We start from the raw sequence: 14,066 nt of genomic DNA on the forward strand, positions 1-14,066 counted from the left end.
TTTCTCATTCTTGAAGAAGAAAGTGATACAGCTTTGTAAATGGTTTTACAAGGTGGGAACACTTTGCATTATTTTCCTTGTAATTCCACATAAAAATATTTAAAATAAGACATTGTAAATATACACACTATCAGAGCATTTTTACAAATATTCCTGTTGTTGATGTTGCTTTTAAATCCCAAGTTTTTTTCCCAGTGTGAAGAATATCTCTGGGCTTGTACCATGGTAGGTGGCATTAACTTGCTTACAGTGACAAAAAAAAAAATGGACTCAAAAAAAGAATCATCCATAGCCATCAACCTTTACTTTATTAAACAGAAAACCAGTCATCGCCCGGCACTCTGCAGTGAACCGTCAGTTGGTTCCCTAGGAGATGACTGATGTTAACCTCTTCGCTGCTGTAGGAACTGAACACATTCTCTGAGCAGCATTGCAGGGCCCACGGCCCGCCTGCAGTTCATTAATCTGTGGCTGAGAGCTTCAGTTTCCAAAAGGCTTTTGGTCTGTAAAAAGGGTCAAAGATCAGGCTAGATCTAGATGTAAATTCCACTCCTCCTGGGCTTTCTGGGTACCTTGTGTCACTACGGTTTTATTACTCAATGTTGCATATACAGGAACGTATCTTTAACAACGGTTAGGATTGGATAGCTCTCTACTCTCCAGTCTTATTGAAGAAACTGATGTCTGCTCACTTCCACAACATATATAACCAGATTGTATTTCCAGAACTGGATTTCAGAAATGCATTCTTTTTCCTGCACATTGCTATTAAAAATGCCACTTTGAAAAAATATGATTTGCTTTCTAACTATACATTCATTCAGTTCAGGCACTCAGTCGTGTCCAACTCTCTGTGACCCCATGGACTGCAGCAGGCCAGGCTTCCCTGTCCATCACCAACTCCCGGACCTTGCTCAAACTCATGTCCATTGAGTCAGTGATGCCATCCAACCATCTCATCCTCTTATATATATGTAATGCATATATATAATTATCCTATCATAGAATTTCTTTATGTGCTTAGCCTACAGTTCTCATCAGATATCCACTCAGTTATCTGTTGGGGAATGCCATTACAAAGCATCGGTCCAGAAGTGAGAAGACCACATTTTTGTCCTGGTTCCATATTTGCTAAATGACCTTGACTAAGTCACAGCTTCTGAAGCCTCAGTCCCTGCAGATCAAGAAAGGGAGGCCCAAGTATTTATGAGCTTCAAACTCATGCAAACATAGGTCATTATTTCCATAATTTTATGTCAGCTTTGCAAGATACTAAAAGATATATATAGATATTAATCAGTAGAATTGCCAATCTTCAAAATGCACAAATAGCACTATTTAGTTGGTTTCACTGTTGACCAGTTTACTTCTGGTTACCTACTTCTAAATGGCCCTTTCACAATCAGAAAAGCATTCCTTACTGACCACACTTCACTGAAGTAATTTGTAAATGGTAGTGTTCTATATGTCGGATAATTTCCCTTGTCTAAGGAAGGAAACAGATTATTCCGGGAGTGACACCTTAAGATCTAAACATACTCTTTATATTTCACCACCTGACTTATGGAACTCTAGCTTTTTTTCCCCTTCTTGCTAATGTTTTTATAGATGTGTGTGATTATTTTGACAACATTTTGTAATCTTATAGGATATTCCCAGTCTGCAAAGCTATTCCTTCAGCCTGAAATAGCAGTTGGAGACTGAAAAATGTAATGAACCAGAGATCCATAACAAAGGAAGATATTTATTCCAGAAAAGGATCTGTGATAAGATGCACACCTCCACAACATGGGTGTCATCTTTATGTATTTAAATCAAATTTTGTTCCTGGTTCTAATTCCTAAGTTTTAGAAGAAAGTTCTGCTTTGGAACATTTTCTACTAGACAAAGCCATGAAGCCATGAAAAATGCAATCTAAAGAATTAGACCAGGTGAAATGACTATTCTCTTTTGAAAAGCATACAAAGACTACATTACAAAGGCGCTGGCTGACTTGAAGTCATGATTTTATTCTTTTGCAGATTTCTATTGGAAAGAGCCTGCAGTTAAAATGTGTGTGTGTGTGTGTACAGGAATATGCAGGTGTGTATATGCACACACACACAGACAAACACATACATGCACACAGTAACAGCCAGAAGGTTAACAGAATTCTAGAACAAGAAAACTTGCTTGGAAGTTGGAATCAATCTTCCACATTGAATTCTACCATATTTATGTATTTCCACAGAGAGGGCAGCATATTTTAATTTCTCCTTTCACCCTGTGTTCAAGCAGTAAGCTTTTCCTAAACACGACCAAAGCAGGTACCATGTTTCTATGTTAAAGCCTTATCCATCCCTGTGATAGTGAGCAGGAGACAGAAATGTTGACAAGCTCACTCTTTTACCTAAACAATACCTAAGTTGATGAACCAACGCCATCAAGGAAAAGCTTTGCTGGTCACGTATTGCCCATGCTTTGAACTTACCAATCCCTTAGATATTTCAGAGATTTATTCATGAAAGGCAATCCTGGATTTGAGTTCAGAATGGACAAGGAGGGCTGCTGACTCAAGGGGCTGCAGGGACCCTGGGGGCCACTGCTAGGCAACAGCCCATCCTCAGCCCAGCAAACAGACAGACCACAAAATGAATGACCTCATCTACAAATCAGCTATTTGATATGCAGATCGGACCACAGCCCTCTTCAAAAACACAGCCCTTCTCAGGCAGCAGGTGCAGCGAAGGAGTGAGTGGCCTTCCGTCATTTCAAAAGCTGGGCTGCCTCACTCTCTCCCTCTGGCCCTTAACAATTTCTGAAGCTCTATTATCTTCATTTTTTATTTAGACGGTCCATTTACAGAATCAGGGTTCATCCTCCCCTCTCAGTTCAGAGGCCTAACCTTAAGCCCAGACATGAAGCAGGATTTAGAAGCCACAGGAACAATTGAAGGAAGGATAACATCACCCAGGCTCCTCTTCACAGATAAGAGAACAAAACAAAAACCCTGGCGAGTCCAGACACAGCACATTTCTATGCGCTCCCCCATACCTCACTTTTCTAAGACACATGTCTCCTTGAAAATAATTACTGATGCCTATAGCAGAAATGGAGGTTGCTTTTCCATTTGTGCTGGATGAAGCCCTGTAAGTTGAGGATGGAATGAAAATATCCACCTCCATTCCTTATGAATAGTTTTCTTTTGTGGCCACAATTGTCTTCAGCACAGTGGTGTGGACGCCTCCGATCAGAATTATGGCTCACTGGGTCATGGGAGGAAAGCGTTTTTTAGCCAACAAGCAAAAAAATAAACAGTTCTTTCCCTCACCCACCCCCTCCTCCTCAGACTTTACACCAGTGGTGAGCTCCTGGCTATGCTTCACACGGCCGTAAAGTGCAATGTAATATAATTTATATTGTCTGTGGTTGCAGGTTATATCCTGAAAGTCATAAACTATTACCATTTTATGGCTCTGCTGCAGCTATTAACTAAATGAAAGAGTTATTCATTTGAAATCTGGAATCCGTGCAGTGCCCAGGCTTAAATTCATCAAGATCCACTAGTATAAAATATATGGAAATATTAAAGATAAAAGATTGTACACAGTGAGGCTGGGGGTGCGGCAGGGGGTGTGCAGAGCACCTTGCAGAATTAGAATTTTATCACACATGGAGGATTTGTATAATTTCTACCTGCACACTTATTTCTAGAGAATCCCCTGTTCTTGAGTTGAATCACAATAGCTGGTTTGGATTGGTTTGTGTACATGTTGGTGTTTGGATTGGTTTGTGTACATGTTGGGGTTTGGATTGGTTTGTGTACATGTTGGGGTTTGGATTGGTTTGTGCACATGTTGGGGTTTGGATTAGTCTGTGTACTTGTGAATCAAGCAAAAAGATTACATACTTATTTCGACATATTTCACACATATTGGAGATACCTGTATGTGTTTAGATATAGATGCAGAGAAATACAAAGAGGTAAAATAATGAATATTAGGTTTGGAATAAAAATTTGCACTACTTTGTCATGATGCAATTATTTTCAATTGCTTCTAAATTTATTTTCAGGGCCTATGATTTCATCTTTCTTTTTTAAAATTAAATACAAACCAGTCACACAAAATATAGCCATTCCACTGACTCTGGGGAAACCAGCACATAAGCAGTTTCCACTCAACACATTGACATCAGATCTATTTAAAAATATTCCTTAGTTTTGGAGAGATCTTTGCATCAAGATTTGAGTCATAGAGTCAACCACTATTTGGTGACTTTTCTTTAACAAACACGATCAGAGCTTGGAAAGAGGACCGAATGGAAAGTAAGATCCTGCGGATGTTCAAAGGAACAAAAAGATGCACAGGAGTGTGCATCAACCCAAGAAGTGGTGAAAATGTTGCTTGAAACCCTACCCACATAAGGTCCTGGGAGGTTATTTTCAGATGATGACCATTATCCTTTGTTACCAACTGAATGATTCTGTCTCCCACCCACTCAGATGTTGAAGTCCAACCTCTAGTGTGGTTTATTCAGAGATGGAGACTCTAAGAAAGTAAAGACAGCTAAGTATGGCCTTAGTATGGGGCCCTGATCTGACAGGATTAGTGCCCTTATAAGGAGGAACATCTGGGACCTCACTCCCTCTCCCTCCACAGGCACGTAGGCAAGCACAAGCCCAGAAGGCATCCGTCTGCAAGCAGGACTCACACCTGCTGGACCTTCATCTTGGACGTCCAGCCACCAGAATTCTGAGAAAATACATTTCTGCTGTTTAATCCAGTCTGTGATGTTTCACCATGATAACTCTAGAAGACTAATACATCCTATCATATGGAAACATTTTTTTCTCACATCTGAAAAACAAAATTTTAAAATTTATGTGTAAAAAGACAGCCTTCAGAATGGGAGAAAATAATAGCAAATGAAGCAACTGACAAACAACTAATCTCAAAAATATACAAGCAACTCCTACAGCTCAACTCCAGAAAAATAAACGACCCAATCAAAAAATGGGCCAAAGAACTAAATAGACATTTCTCCAAAGAAGACATACAGATGGCTAACAAACACATGAAAAGATGCTCAACATCACTCATTATCAGAGAAATGCAAATCAAAACCACTATGAGGTACCATTTCACACCAGTCAGAATGGCTGCGATCCAAAAGTCTACAAATAATAAATGCTGGAGAGGGTGTGGAGAAAAGGGAACCCTCTTACACTGTTGGTGGGAATGCAAACTAGTACAGCCACTATGGAGAACAGTGTGGAGATTCCTTAAAAAACTGGAAATAGAACTGCCTTATGATCCAGCAATCCCACTGCTGGGCATACACACTGAGGAAACCAGAAGGGAAAGAGACATGTGTACCCCAATGTTCATCGCAGCACTGTTTATAATAGCCAGGACATGGAAGCAACCTAGATGTCCATCAGCAGATGAATGGATAAGAAAGCAGTGGTACATATACACAATGGAGTATTACTCAGCCATTAAAAAGAATACATTTGAATCAGTTCTAATGAGGTGGATGAAACTGGAGCCTATTATACTGAGTGAAGTAAGCCAGAAGGAAAAACATAAATACAGTATACTAACGCATATATATGGAATTTAGAAAGATGGTAACAATAACCCGGTGTACGAGACAGCAAAAGAGACACTGATGTATAGAACAGTCTTATGGACTCTGTGGGAGAGGGAGAGGGTGGGAAGATTTGAGAGAATGACATTGAAACATGTAAAATATCATGTAAGAAACGAGTTGCCAGTCCAGGTTCGATACACGATACTGGATGCTTGGGGCTGGTGTACTGGGACGACCCAGAGGGATGGTATGGGGAGGGAGGAGGGAGGAGGGTTCAGGATGGGGAACACATGTATACCTGTGGCTGATTCATTTTGATATTTGGCAAAACTAATACAATTATGTAAAGTTTAAAAGTAAAATAAAATTAAAAAAAATAAATAAATAAAATAAAATTTATGTGTAGAGTACAGCATGAGAACACATCTGAGTAGTGCAAAAATCAACAAATAAACTAAAACAAAATTGTGTTTTGTAGATTTTTTTTTAAAGACAAAATTCTGAACTGTTCTTGTCATATAGGTATTACTTTACGTGCCTGAAAACTACTTAGAAACAATACTAATACTGGCATGTGTCCTGTTTACTCTGCCTGTCAAGGCATCATTTTAAGATCATGGTGGTATAAAAGAAGAGTAGTGTCTTGAATTACAAGAACCTGCTTTTCGTTGAGTTAAAAAATATAAAAATAACTAAAACAAAGATTTTGAGTAGCACTGAATGCATGTAGATAGCTTCCCTTGTAGCTCAGATGGTAAAGAATCTGCCTGCAATGCAGGAGACCTGGGTTTGATCCCTGGTTTGGGAGATCCCTTGGAGGAGGAAGCGGCAACCCATGCCAGTATTCTTGCCTGCAGAATCCCAGGGACAGAGGAGTCTGGTGGGCTACAGTCCATGGGGTTGCAAAGAGTTGAACACCACTGAGCAACTTTCATCTTATTTAATCTCACCTGCAGTAACTCAGAAATAAGCACTGCTGGTCCCATTTTACAGGTGAAGAAATTTGAGGATCAGTGAGAGAAAATAATCCACCCAAAATTATCAATAAATTTGGAGGATCCAAGATCCACAGCCAAGGCTTCCTGAAATCAGCATCTCACTACCAGGCTGTTAGCTGGTCCAGGTGCGCAGATGAAGGATGACTCAGCACTTCAAGAACTGGGTGGGTCCAGAGAGGAGGAGCAAAGACACAAAGGAAGACAGAGGACATTCTGTGCAAGAAAAAAGAGGAGTGAACAGAGATGCAGGGTTGGGAAAAGCACAGTGTGGACTCCAACACTTTGGTTGAATCATTAAAAAAAAAAAAAAAAGGAGAGATTTAACCCCAGATCATGAAGGTCCCAGCGACCAGGTCTACTCACCAAAGACTGGTAAGTCATTAGAATCTTTTAGAAACAGAAATCCCTGGAAGAAGTATTATAACTTGCCCTGATAAAAACAAATTACCTTCCTCAAGGCGACAGAGCACATGGCTTATAGAATGATCCACAAGAAAGGCATAAGGGGGAGAGCAGGCTGGATAGCTTGTACTTTTGTCATATGTTCTATTTGTCTTGACGTCCAGGGAGCAGCGAAGGGCCACGTGAGGTGCTAAATCACGGTCCACCTGTCTGCTGTTCTTGTGTTTCTGAAGCCTCTTGAGTATGCACCGTGCACGCTCCAGGGGCAGGCGGGGGCTTCTCAAGGCAGAGGCTCTGTAAACTGAGACCTGCCATGATGCGTGCCAAGCCACACAGTTGGTGCTCAGTGCAGAGCACCATGAGTGAGTAACTGAGAATTTGGGAAATTGGAGCAGGCACAGAGTGCTGGGCACACAAACAGACTTCCTCTGATTTCAGAAATGGGACTTCAGCCTTGGAAACCTCAGGTCAGTGCTCTGAGGGCAGCGAGGGTGAAGAAATGAAGGATCATCTCTCCCTGGACAGTGAGGACACAACTGACTTCTTTCCAACCCAAAATGGTGTTTATCTTTGACCACAAGGTTGTGCTTTCTTTGACCAAGAAAGCTGAGCACTGAAGAATCAATGCTTTTGAGCTGTGGTGCTGGAGAAGACTCTTGAGAGTCCCTTGGACTGCAAGGAGATCCAATCAGTTCATCCTAAAGGAAATCAGTCCTGAATATTCATTGGAAGGACTGTTGCTGAAGCTGAAGCTCCAATACTTTGGCCACCTGCTGTGAAGAGCTGACTTATTGGAAAAGACCCTGATGCTGGGAAAGATTGAAGGCAGGAGGAGAAGGGGATGGCAGAGGATGAGACAGTTGGATGGCATCACCGACTCAATGGACATGAGTTTGAGCAAGCTCCAGGAATTGGTGATGGATAGGGAGGCCTGGCGTGCTGCAGTCTACAGGGTCACAAAGAGTCAGACACAACTGAGCAACTGAACTGAACTTGACCACACAGTACCGAAGAATGGATGTCAGTGAGTTCTAACCTGATAGTCAGTGCACAGTTAACACAACATTATATCTCCCTGTACATGTTTTATTTGAAATATAATAGATTCTTGAGCCCAGGACCAAAATATTTGGGAGAATGATGCCTATTTAAATGAAGTCATTGTCCTGGTTAAAACGAGTGAAAGTAAGGCACATTTCCATATTCACACACAACAGCAGAGAATATGAAAATGAAAAGTGAGACGGTGGACTGAACAAAAAGAATGTGATTGTGAACCGATGTTCTAGGAGGATCTCATGTCCTTTTTGCAGAAAAGACAGGTGCAGGCTCTTATTACACAGGTATGAGGAGTCCTATGTGCCAGGCACACCCCTTATTTGAATCCTGGTGGAGCTTATGCTGAAACTAAAGTGAAAGATGCCTCTACATGCAAGCATTCAACGGAGTGTTGTGTGCTAAATAGTAACATCCTAGAGGAAGAGTCTTGTTTCTGAATCTGGCCAAGCCAACTCCAAACTAGTTTCTGCCAAAACGCCTGCATGTTCACTGCGAGTTTTCTGGATCTACACCTACATTTCTTCTCTCTCGTTTATCTAGGAGGATGAGAGAAATCTTTCTATACTTTCTGTAAGCTTAAATTATTTATTCAAATGTTTTCAAATTTGGCATCGTCCCAAAGCATATATTTTTTTGCCAACAATCTTCTATTTCTGCCCCCCTCCCTCCAAGCCCTGTGTGTATTTTAAGCAAATTCTCACCCATATGGTGCTCATTCCTGGGCTCTTAATTCATCTATATGCTGTTCTATTTATTATTCAATTATTCAATATTTTTTTCCTTAAGTTTCTATTAAGGTTTGTATGCTTATTTGGGAATGGGGTTTTATATTAAAGTCTGTACACCCTTGTTTGTTTCCAAAAAGGAAACCTTACTTAGATGTGATGGAAAATGGTGATATATTAATGGGTTTGAACATCTCTCCATTTACAATCGACTCACGATACTAAGGTCAACAGGGCAGGTGATATGCAGCATCTCATTGGGTCCTCCCAGAGAGCTGCGAAAAAGGTCGCTGCCCTCACTCTCAGTTGAACCCACAGAACAGAGCTTACCTGGGGCATGAGGCCATTCACAGGAGGATTGACAATTTAGACTACTCTGCCTCCCAAACCTGCAGGCTGCCCATTTACCCCATTACCTGTTACCACATCTAATTTAGAAGTAAGGCAAGCATTTTTTAATGTAAGTTTGTTTACAGTCCAAATAAAATGTGCTACATTTTCTCTTTGAGAAGATTCCAGGAAAAATCTTTGCTCCTTTATGGAAACCTCTATTTTTCAATACCCTGGTTGGAAGGTCAGTTCCAGCATCTCCTTGGTCCTTTTTCTCAGGGGACTCTCAGGTCCTCAACAAAGGACCACCCATCATTTGATGCCTGGTTCAGTGGCTTCCCTGGTGGCTCAGATGGAAAAGCATCTGCCTATAATGCAGGAGACCCGGGTTCGATCCCTGGGTTGGGATGATCCCCTGGAGAAGGAAATGGCAACCCACTCTAGTACTCTTGCCTGGAAAATTTCATGGACGGAGGAGTCTGGTAGGCTACAGTCCATGGGGTCGCAGAGTCAGACACGGCTGAACGACTTCACTTTCACTTTCAGTGGAATCCTGGAGACCCCTTGGAGCTGCAGGAAACTAGGCATACAAATTAGGTCCTCATCTTTCCTGCAATTGTTCTGCCATCTGTTAAAAAAAAAAAAATCAACCAACCAAACAACAGAAACCTAAAAGCAGGAGTAATATTAACAAGATGCTAAAGTAAGAGGTCTATGGAGTCATTGTCATAAACATTAAGAGAAGGTACGTTTTACACTTTATCCCACACTCTGTGGACAGGTTCTGTGCTCTGTTGTCTCAGTGTGTTTATCTGCTAAACAGGCATAATGATACATGATAAGGATTCCAGTCCCCGATTCCAGTGTATGGCAGATATTTCCACACCACCCGGCAAATCTTGGATATGAGCTGGGTGTCTTGACAATGGAGATAGTGTCCAACACCACAGGTTAAGGGCTCCTTCCTACAAGCCTGCCCACCACCCATCCAACCTCCTCTCAGATGCCAGTCGCAAGTCCAAATAACTACCCACCCTTCCGACCAACTGGCTAGAAACAAGGTTCCAACAACTCCTCTTTGGGTTCCATTAACTGCTGACAGAACTCAGAGGAACCTTTCACTCACTAGATTAACCGCTTATGATAAGGAACAGCCAGGTGGATATGATGTAGACGGCAAGCTGTGGGCACGGGGTGTGGTGCTTCCAGGCTCTCTGATCATGCCGCTCTCCCCAAGTCTTCCCTCATTCACGGATGCAGAAGCTCTCCAAGCCCTCCACTTTGGTGTCTATGAAGACTTCATTACATAGGTATAATTAATGAAATCATTGGCCATTGGTCACTGGTGCATACTCCAACTCCTCTTCCCTTTTCAGCTGCCAGGAGGAGGGCATTAAAGTGCCAGCCCTTCAAACACACGGTTGGTTCTCTAGGCAATCAGCAACCCCCACCCCCACACCCTGCTCTGCCCTGACCTGAGGTGCTTTCCAAACATCCCCTCGTTAACATAACAAAAGACAGCTCTGTCACTCTCTTCACTCAAGAAACCTCAAGGGTTTTCAGAACTCTGAGTAGAAACAAAGACTATATGTTATATATATAATATAAAACCACAGTATCACATGTGCCTTATTTTCCATGGAAAATGCGAGATCAGCTCAGGTAGAACAAATGCAAATGCTTCAATGGTTGATAGAATGAAGCACATGGGAATGGAGTTTCAGATGCTGCCTTGGAATTCTTAGTATCCCCTGGGCTTGTGGTTCTATAATGACGTGTCCCTGGAAAGTCACCCTGGGATCCTAAGCTGTATGAATTTTTAGAGGGAGAAATATTTTCCCAAAATTTTTAAGGGCACCCAAGGATACAGCTCTTGCATGTGGCACAACTTTGCCATAAGGACCTCTATTCCAAGGACCTTCCTATGAAGGCTGAAGGGAGTGTCCATTGTACTGATGAGATCCAGGCTCAAGACAGGAAAGTGAGTTTCCTGCCATCAACTAGAGAGAGAGATGCACGATTACGGCACACTATAATGGGTTGGTAAGTTCTGGAAAAGATAATGTGACCATAACTGGCTCCCCAGAATTATTTCACATATCATTTGGAAAATAAGAATAATAGTAGTAAAAAGCACTTATTGGCTTAAGCCATATGAAAAGCAGTTTGCTAAATATTAATACTTTGCATAAGGCATCTGAAGAATTCCTCCTGAAGAATTCCAACTCAATATGACTTGGGTTGTTCTTGCTTAGTAACTCAGTTGTGTCTGACTCTGCAACCCCATGGACTGCAGCACACCAGACTTCCCTGTCCTTCATCATCTCCCTGAGTTTGCTCAAACTCATGTCCATTGAGTGGGTAATGCCATCCAACCATCTTGTCCTCTGTCTTCCCCTTCTCTTCCTGCTCACAGTCTTTCCTGGCATCAGGGTCTACACCACTTGGGTAGACCAGCTTTACTGATGGGAATGTGGGGCTTTGGTGGTAAAGGGAGTGTTCCTGCTCCCAGAGTCAGTGGGGGAACCAAGCTGAGACTCAAACTGGAGTCCTTCCTGATTCCAGCATTCTGGTATTTGACAACTATGCCTTCAGCTCCTCAGGGATGAGAACTGGAGTTAGGGGTGGAGATATCATGTTATAGTCAGGATCCAGGGAGATGCCTGCAGTGCTTAAGTTACTGCTGTGGCTGAATATTCCAATTACCCACTTGCTATATTTCAAACATGAAGATGATTTGTGTAGGTTGGTTTACATAGGAATGACATTCAATAAAGGAAATATATTCCTTGATCTTTGATTTGCTTAACAAGCGGCTTTCAACTCTCAGTTTTATTAATTGCTCTGAAAACCTACAATTTAGGTAAAACTAATTATATTTGATTTTACTCATTTGGTTAGTTCTCTTTTAATATAAGTGGGACTGAAAACAATCACTCTCCTCTGTCTGTGTCATGTAAGAAATGACAATAGGAAACGCCAGGCGACATCTCGCCACGCCTTCAAAACTAGACCTAACTTGATTTCTAATGAAAGGTTTGCTCTTGCAAGAAATTGCCTTGACAAGTCTTTTCTTTCTGAAATTGATTATTTTTTTTTTCTTGTTTCTTTCTGAAAACCAAATTTTTAGCCTTCTGGTACCTTTTGTATCTTCTAGGACAAGGAATGAACAATGTTATTCTTATTACAGGTGCATGCTCTGGAATCCACACTTTGATCATGAGGTATATGTCACATCAGGGGGTGGGAGTGGGGAGAAGGACTTAATGGGCAGGGGAGTGTCTGTGTTCAAAACAAGAGCTCACTATGAGCTGTCACGCTGGGCCTGAGATTTTGAAGACAATGACAAACTGATAGAAGTAGTACTGAACATCCTAATCTCTGTTAGAAGTGCAAATCAGAAATCCTAAATCCAAGAGTGTGGCCAAGACCTAAGACATAAATAAGAAACCAGGTCTCGGATGCAGAGTAGGAGATCAGATTCAAGGGGCTCCACACATCATCCCCGCACACCCATCAAATGATCACATATGCCCTGAAGGGAACAGAAGATGTTTCCCCAAGCCACACCTGTTTAGGAGCAAAACAAAATCATATTTTACAGGAGAAAAGAGTTTAGAGCTACCCTTCATCCTAAAAAGTGGTGAGAACTCAACCTTACTCAAAGTCATCTTACAGAAAGTTTTGGGAAACACGACACAAGGAAACGAGTCGTGACTATCATTATCGTCAACCCCATGACACCTCCTTTTGGGCTCTCTCTGCTTGATGGGGCGTGTGAGCTTTGGCAAGCTGGCTCGTCCCTCCCAGATTTATCTACTCCTTATTTAAATGGTAACAAACATCCCTCATGCAAGGCAGATGGATAGGTTTAAAGACAAGGTGTATGAAGACCCTGACACATGGCAGATGTATATATCTGGGTAGATTTCTTTCACTCCCTTTGTAGACTTTTATTCCAAGAAGTTTACAATTCACCAGAAACAAAGAGAAGGACATCCATCCTTTCTGTGCTGACCTCCTTCATCATACAGCATTTAGGTTATTGCCACTTGTACTTGAACCCCTTTAGCTTCTCAGAGCCTCTGCCAATGGCAGGTAACAAAAAATTTCAAGTGGGCCAGCCTCCATGGGATGAGTTGCTCTGCCATCCCCATATTTGAGTACCAGAGAAGCATCCTTAAAAGAGATGCAGACCAAATCAGTTACACAAACTCAAGGTGATTTAATCTCATGTTGGTAGAACTTTCTTTCTTCTCTGCTAGCTACAAACATGTTCCTTCCTTCCAATAATGTGATGACCGATGCCATTCCTTCCTTCCTTGCAGCAACGTGATGAAGCCCCATGTGGCTCAGAGTTTCTGTATCTGAGACTCGCAGCAGCTGCCTTTGCAGATTCATGTGCATGTGGCCGGCCTGCATAGCGAGAGACACCGGAGGAGCAGAGGGAGCTTGTCATCTTTGATTACCCGTCCTATCCCAGTGCTAAAGAAACAAGATGTGAGGAATGGCTGGGTAGCACAATTGTTCCAGCCTGGAGAGTGGCTGCAACCTGAGCTCTTCTCTGCTGGTGGTCCCTGGACAGTCCTGAGAGGCACTTTCAGTGGAATGGCATTCCCCATCAGTGGTCAATGTGGACACACAGACAACTCAGACTCCACAGGAAAATGATCCTTTATGAAGAAAGGACAGAAAACGGACCAAGCTGTGTGCATGGAATTTGCATTTGGCAACTCCTTGTAGTTAGAACATTAGTCTGGGTGGCTGGAAACCTGGTTCCTAAGCTTGGCTTTGTCCCTAGCTGTGTGTCATGGGTTCCTCCATCTGTCCAAGAAGAAGTTACAGAGGGTGGCATGGAAGCGCTCTTTCAGGTCTGAAATCCCCAATATCTCAGAGTCGCCAAGATCTAAGGCTTGGATTCACACAGGCATGGTTTAACCTCAGCTCCACCATTTACCTGCAAGACACCAAAACTCTT

General features: G+C 42.1%; 1 long non-coding RNA gene and 1 other non-coding gene across 4 annotated transcripts in view; one reads left to right on the forward strand and one right to left on the reverse strand.

Moving 5' to 3' along the window:
- Positions 1-1,989: 1,989 nt before the first annotated feature.
- Positions 1,990-14,066, reverse strand: part of LOC133257483 (uncharacterized) — a 93,077-nt gene continuing 81,000 nt past the window's right edge. For 2 of the 3 annotated variants that reach the window (XR_009739573.1, XR_009739575.1), the window contains exon 4: positions 1,990-14,045. This is a non-coding gene — a long non-coding RNA (uncharacterized LOC133257483). The remainder of the gene's footprint in view (positions 14,046-14,066) is intronic. The other variant, XR_009739574.1, reaches the window with a different exon arrangement.
- TRNAY-AUA (transfer RNA tyrosine (anticodon AUA)) lies at positions 9,426-9,497 on the forward strand. The gene has a single exon. It is a non-coding gene; the product is annotated as a tRNA-Tyr (tRNA).

This window comes from Bos javanicus, chromosome 11 (assembly GCF_032452875.1).
Source record: "Bos javanicus breed banteng chromosome 11, ARS-OSU_banteng_1.0, whole genome shotgun sequence".
In the NCBI taxonomy this organism is placed as follows: Eukaryota; Metazoa; Chordata; class Mammalia; order Artiodactyla; family Bovidae; genus Bos; species Bos javanicus.